The sequence below is a fragment of the Puma concolor genome, unplaced genomic scaffold (assembly GCF_028749965.1).
Source record: "Puma concolor isolate L17-30 unplaced genomic scaffold, mPumCon1.1.hap2 unalloc_scaffold_23, whole genome shotgun sequence".
Taxonomy (NCBI): domain Eukaryota; kingdom Metazoa; phylum Chordata; class Mammalia; order Carnivora; family Felidae; genus Puma; species Puma concolor.
The window spans coordinates 196,084-202,083 of NW_028240229.1; the positions used below are offsets into that span (position 1 = coordinate 196,084).

General features: G+C 59.0%; 1 long non-coding RNA gene across 1 annotated transcript in view; it reads right to left on the bottom strand.

Moving 5' to 3' along the window:
- Positions 1-5,784, bottom strand: part of LOC147571521 (uncharacterized) — a 29,752-nt gene extending 23,968 nt beyond the window's left edge. The window contains exon 1 of the long non-coding RNA XR_015247332.1: positions 5,659-5,784. This is a non-coding gene — a long non-coding RNA (uncharacterized LOC147571521). The remainder of the gene's footprint in view (positions 1-5,658) is intronic.
- Positions 5,785-6,000: the final 216 nt, after the last annotated feature.

Here is a 6,000-nt window from a genome sequence, read left to right on the forward strand (position 1 = left end):
GGCTCCCGGACAGATGTCCCCGGGCAGGTGGTGCCCTACGGGTTGGATGAGGACACAGGTAGAAACTTCTAGCCGCTCAGTCACCCAGCGCCTGGCCCCACAAGTGCACGGCCAGGGGTCTCTGTCAGCGCCTGCAGGCAGCCTGAGGGCAAGTGGAGTGGGCTGAAAGGTGGCCCCGAGAAAGGAACGGCCACATCCTAACCCCCAGAACTGTGAACGTGACCTAGTTTGGAGAAAGGGTCTTTGCAGGTGTCATCAAGCTGAAGGTATCAAGGCGAGGTCTGATTTGCCTGGCGGTCCTGAACCCAATGACAATTGGGGGGGGGGGGGTCCTACACAGCCCTGCTGCAGGGGCAAGGCAGCCAGGTCCCGGCCTCGGTGGGAGCCAGAGTCACTCCACACCGCAGGCAGACCTGAGGAGCTGCCCATGGATACAAAAACTGTCCTTCACAATCCTAAACAAAACATTAACCAACAGAATCCCGTCATACTAATGCCACCGTCATAAACGCAGGGAGAGCATCTGACAGAAGTCAGCATCTATGCATCATGCGAATTCTTAGTAAATCGAAAAAAGAGGAAACTCCTTATTCTGAGAAAAAGGGCCACCTGAAAAAAACTGAAAAATGCCACCACACTTGAAATATTGAAAGCGTTTGTTTTTAAGTTGGGCAAGTACTGTATTCCCCATGTCAGTACAGTAAGGCAAGAAAAGGAAATGAAGATATAAAAATTGTTAGGGAAAAAAACTCATCATCTGCAGTTTCTAGGGTTGTGCACACACCAAACCCAAAGGGATCCCAGGACGATTATTAGCATCAATAAGTGAGTCTAGTGGTGTTTCTGGATACGTGGTCAACACACAAAAGGCCATTTCATTTCTGCATAACAGCAAAGACGCACAGTAAAAAGCATTTAGAAATGCAACATTTAAAATATGAAGAAATACAAGTTCCTAGGAACACCGCTCACAGAGGACGCACAGTCAACACAGAAAACTCGGCCACTGAAGGAAACGAAAGGCCTAAGTGATGACGTTATGAACATGGGTTGGAATCTACATACAGAAAGATGTCAGCTGTCCCTAAATTCAACCAGTCTTAACTTAATCTAGATAAAAACTCCCGACAACTTTTGTGTCTAGTATCCAGGTGCACTGAGCTGACATACGTGGGAGAAGGGCTGTGAATACACAGTGATTTTAAAAGGACAAGATTTGCTCCACGGGCATGGAGACTCGAGAGAAAGGTCTGGAAGCAAAGACAGCACCAATGGGACAGAATCAACAATGGGAGGGACGCCAGAGCCCAAACACATGTGCACACGTGTGTGACAAGGTGGCCCTGCGGAAAAAAGGGAGGAGCATATTTTCAGTAAATGGCAGACGCAGGGGAGACGGGGCATCGACACCACCCTTCAGGCGCTCCGAGGACTGAAGTAGGAAAGGCAAAATCCTCACGAAGGTGAGGGCTGAGGGTATCTGACGTCCTGGGGATAGAGAAAGATCCACTGCACAAGCCTCAAAAATCACTGCCCTTAAAGGAAACAATTCTAGGATGGCACCAGGCTGAAATCAAGAACTTCTGTTCATCAAAAATTATCACCGATGGAGAGAAAAGGGAAGCCACGGGGTAGGAGAAGATACAAATATGGGCTTGTCTCCAGAACCTGCAAAGGACCCTACAACTCAATGAGAAAAAGGCAGCAAGTCCACAGAAGCAGGCAGGGGCCCCTGCCAGGGTGGAAGGCCCAGTGGGGCAGGGCCTGCAGGGTGTCAGGAGAATGGAGCCTCAGACCCCGAGGACACGGGGGACAACTGACCAAGCAGCAGGAATCAGAACCAGGGTGCAGCGGGCCGCGCGGCCGAGGGGGCCGTCCACCCACAGACGTGCGACCTGCTGCCAGGGAAAGGGTGCAGCGAGTCCTGAGGGAGCAGGCCAGGGGCCGTCAAAGGCCAAGGGGCACAGGGCCAGGGGCCCCAGGGGCTGCCACAACTGGTCCTCCGAAGCACCGAGAAGGGGGCCACCCTAGGGAGACCCTAGGCGTCTCCCACCCACCAGCTCCTGCCCCTCAAGCCAGGGGCCCTTCCAGCTGGCCGGACCATGGGACACAGCCAAATGACAAAGAACCAGGCTCCCCTGTTCCCTCAGGGGACAGGCAAACGTTCTGGAGAGACCCCACACAGAGACAGGGGAGCCTCGTGCCAGCCACTCAACCCAGACTCAACTAAGCAGGGCAGCCTTGGGTGGTCCTGTCTGGCCAGCAAACCCCTAGCTGAGGTCAGGGGGTGGGGACCACTGTCCGTGCCAAGCCCTGCTGGGTGGCAGAGTCATGAGCAAAAAGCAAATGGGGTCACTATCTTAAAGCCCTGGTTTGGGGACAGTCTGTCCTACGGTATTAAATGACGGGAGCAGGGTCGAGGGTCAGTGAGTGCACGAAGTGCGTACACCTGGATGGAGAAGGAGGGTGTGGGTGGGCTTTCTACAGACAGCTTGTGACGCAGGGCCGCAGGCACACTCGAGGAGCACCTGACTTAACCTGACTTAACGTCGGTTCTGGGCCCAGACCCACACCTGCACCGCACGCCCCACACCCTGCCCACCTGGCGCCCCTCCCCCCCCCCCCCGCCCTCCTGTGCAGGTGAGACAGCGGGGCATGTGGGGACTGCACGAGGTCACCCGGGGGCACCGGCTGCTGGGTATTGTCCCCAGTGCAGTGGGGCTTCCCACCTGGCAGGTGCTCAGCAGACATGCAGTCACACAGGTGTGACAGGGAGAGATCTGGGGAAACGTGGCTCAGGGCCGGAGGTCACACGGAGCCCACGCGGGGGCACTGCACTTATGCCAAGAGAACCAGAGACACAGGCACCCTGGGGACATGCTAGGGACACGTGGGGACACACAGGGACATACGCTGGAGACACATGGGTGCGCCCCACCACAGAGGCAGCAGGAGGAGTGGAAAAGGCTCCAGGTGGTTTTAACATCTAGGCTTGAGCAAAGGTAAGAATCCATCATTCCTCACCACAAACCTCATTAAAAACAAGAAAAAGTCGGTGTGAACGTGCTCCTCCCAGGACCGGCTGGCAGGTCCCCCTGCTGAGAGAAGCGAGGGCTGGGGGCGAAGGCGGGGAAGGCAGAAAACTGTCACTGCCTTACACTCTATGCAAGACTTTAGACTCTTCACCAAGAAGGTCCTGTGTTTGAACGCTAAATTACACCTCCCGGCTGACGGCCGTCCTGTGCTATTGCACAGTTCCAGGGAATAAGGAGCTTGGAAGCAGACTGACACCCCACATCAGATGAGAGGTGGGGAGGAGGGAGGAGCAGCCCCCCCCCCCACAGGCCGCTCCTGGGGCTCACACAGGGCCGCACCCTCACCCGAGGCCCCAGCAGGGCCAACCCCGCACCCCGCACTCTCCGCTGCTGCAAAGGGTCCCCCTGAAGACGCACTGCTGAGGGCAGACACCAGGGCTCTGTCCTCACCCAGAAAGGCTGGAGACCACGTCTGAGCCCCAGCTGCAGGTGCGCTCCATCCCCCCACCCCCTTGAGGTAAGGCTGCTGCTTACACACAGGCAAGTGTCTGCCAGGTCCAGGGTCTGTGGGCTCAGGGGTACACCGCCCCGCCCCCACCGCCCTCCAGCTGGAGCCACGCTGAGCCCAGAGAGGACCTGACACTTCAAGGTGCAGCAGGGCCCTTGCCTTGTGGTCCCAAGATCCCCAGACATGCTCCTCCTGCCTCACCAGCAACATCACCAGCTATAAATAGGCCTGGCTTCCAGGCAGCGCAGCCTCTCCCAGAGGAAGCTTTTCATTCTCAGTCTCTCCTGCCTGGAGCACTCTGCGGCCCTGAGGACCGTCTGGCTGCTAAAAGCCTTCTCTGCATCCTCAAGCAGTGATGAGGGATTTAATTTTCTTTAAATTCTCCTGTGATTTACACATTTTCCACCATGAGTATTTCTAACCTTGTATACACTTTTACAACAGTTATTTACTGAGACTTCAAAGGATTCGGGAAGAGGAGCCAAACAGCACCAGGAAGATAAGAATACAGCCAAGAGAGCTTCCCATGATCTCCATCACTTCATCCTTCCGTACTCACGGAGAGGGATTTTCTAATGTAGCACTTAAGTTATAGTACCTTTCTCACTCATGGAACCCTCTGGAAATCAGGAAAGCGGCAGACCCTTCCGCCAGGAGAATGCACATACCCTCCTACCGCAGGCAATTTGCAGACAAATTCACCAGCACCCCTTCCCCCAGAACCCTCGAGGAGCCCTGTAATTTGGACCATGTGATGGGAAGAGTGGCTGGTACCAGAGACAGGGTCACAGAATCCAGCTTAATTAAGGCATCAGTCAAGCCGCTGTCTCGCTGCCCCACCCCCATTTCCTGCTTGTTCCAAGCTCTCTCCCCATCACTCCAAGCCTCTGTGGTCCCAAGGGCACTCAGGATCCAGGTTGGCCTTTACCAATCACCTCCTAGGAGTGCGGGGCTGCCCTGGATTGTGCAGAGCTCCCCCCGCCCCCCCCCCCCCACCTCCATTGGGTCCTCCCTGAGAGGCTGACCATGGGGAGTCAGCACAGGCCTGCAGAGTGGGACATGGGAGCTGGGTCCTTTATCCAGCGTCCCCGAGACCCTGCCGAGACCCTGCCGGTATCCAAAAAATGCCAGGTAAATTAACCACTAAATACGCAGATAGATGGCCACACTGTCAGCTTACCCTAAACGGTGTCTCATCTTCAGAGACACCAAACGCCTGTCGAAATAGTCATGAGCAGAGTGGCAGGAATGGATTTTCTCCCCAGCTCATTTCAAGGCTGCATTTGTGTAACTGAAACCGCAGAATAAAGGGTTTCTCTGGTCCTGCTGCACAGGTGGGGCACTGCTCCCCAGAGGTGTGTGAGCAAACCTACTGGCAGCGGATCTCTTCATCCTGACTGCCAGGTTCTGTGCTCACAGGCGATAAGTGAATGTGTCACCCTCCGTGGAGGCTGCTGGAGTCGCACAGTGAGCGGCAGACACTGTCACCTGGCATGATAATGGTGAAGCAAATATGACCAGAGAGGGGCCTAGGACCCCGAGGGGGCGGCGCGGTCTTTGTCAAGGGACCACGCTCACTCTGGGCTCTCTGCGTGGCCCCGGGTCTCCCGGAATTGGGGCTGCAGGGCACTGGCTTCATTACACACCCTCTAAGCCCTAATTCCCTTCGGTCTTGCCGGCGGCGACCACCCCAGGCCCGGGCGTCCGCGTAGCGGGACGTGGGGAGGCGGCAGCGGCGGCGGAGACGGGGAAAGGGGCTGCCGGCAGAGGGGGGCGGGGGGGGGGGTGCGCAGCTTCGTCGCGTGAAGCGCTGCCGCCCAGACAGGCCTCAGCGCCTCATCCGGGGCCCACGCACCAACCACCTGTCCCTGGCGGCGCGGTCGCCCCCGCTCGCGCCCCTCGCGCCCCCGGACCCACGCCCCCGACGCAGCCCCCGGGGGCCTCAGCGCGCAGCACCGACCGCCGGGCAGCCCAGGGCCTGGGATGGGGGCGCAGGGACGCAGGGGGCCGCAGCCAGGAGGGGGCGTGGCGGCCGCAGGTGGCAGGCGCGGCGGGCCCGGGCGGAGTGGGTGGTCCTGCGTCCAGCGCCCCCGACCGAGCTCTGCGGACGCTTACCTCGGAGATGCGGCCACTGCAGCGAGCGCCTCCGCGACTCGGCCGCGGGCGACCGGGTGTCCGGCGAGCTCCCGCACCCCCGCCGCCCCGGGCTCGCCAGCTCCGCACCGCGCGCCCCGATGACCCGCCACGCACCGCGCGCTCATTGGCCCGCCACGCCCCACGCGCTCATTGGCCCGCCCCCGGCCCGGCCCGGCCCGGCCCGGCCCGCACGCTCATTGGTCCGCCCGCGGCCCTGCCACACTCCCGGCCCCTCTTGGCCCGGGGAACGCGCGGGGTGCACGGAGGCAGGTGGCAGCGCGGCTCTGCCTTACAAGGCCGGCGCGGCGCAGGGGCGTGGGA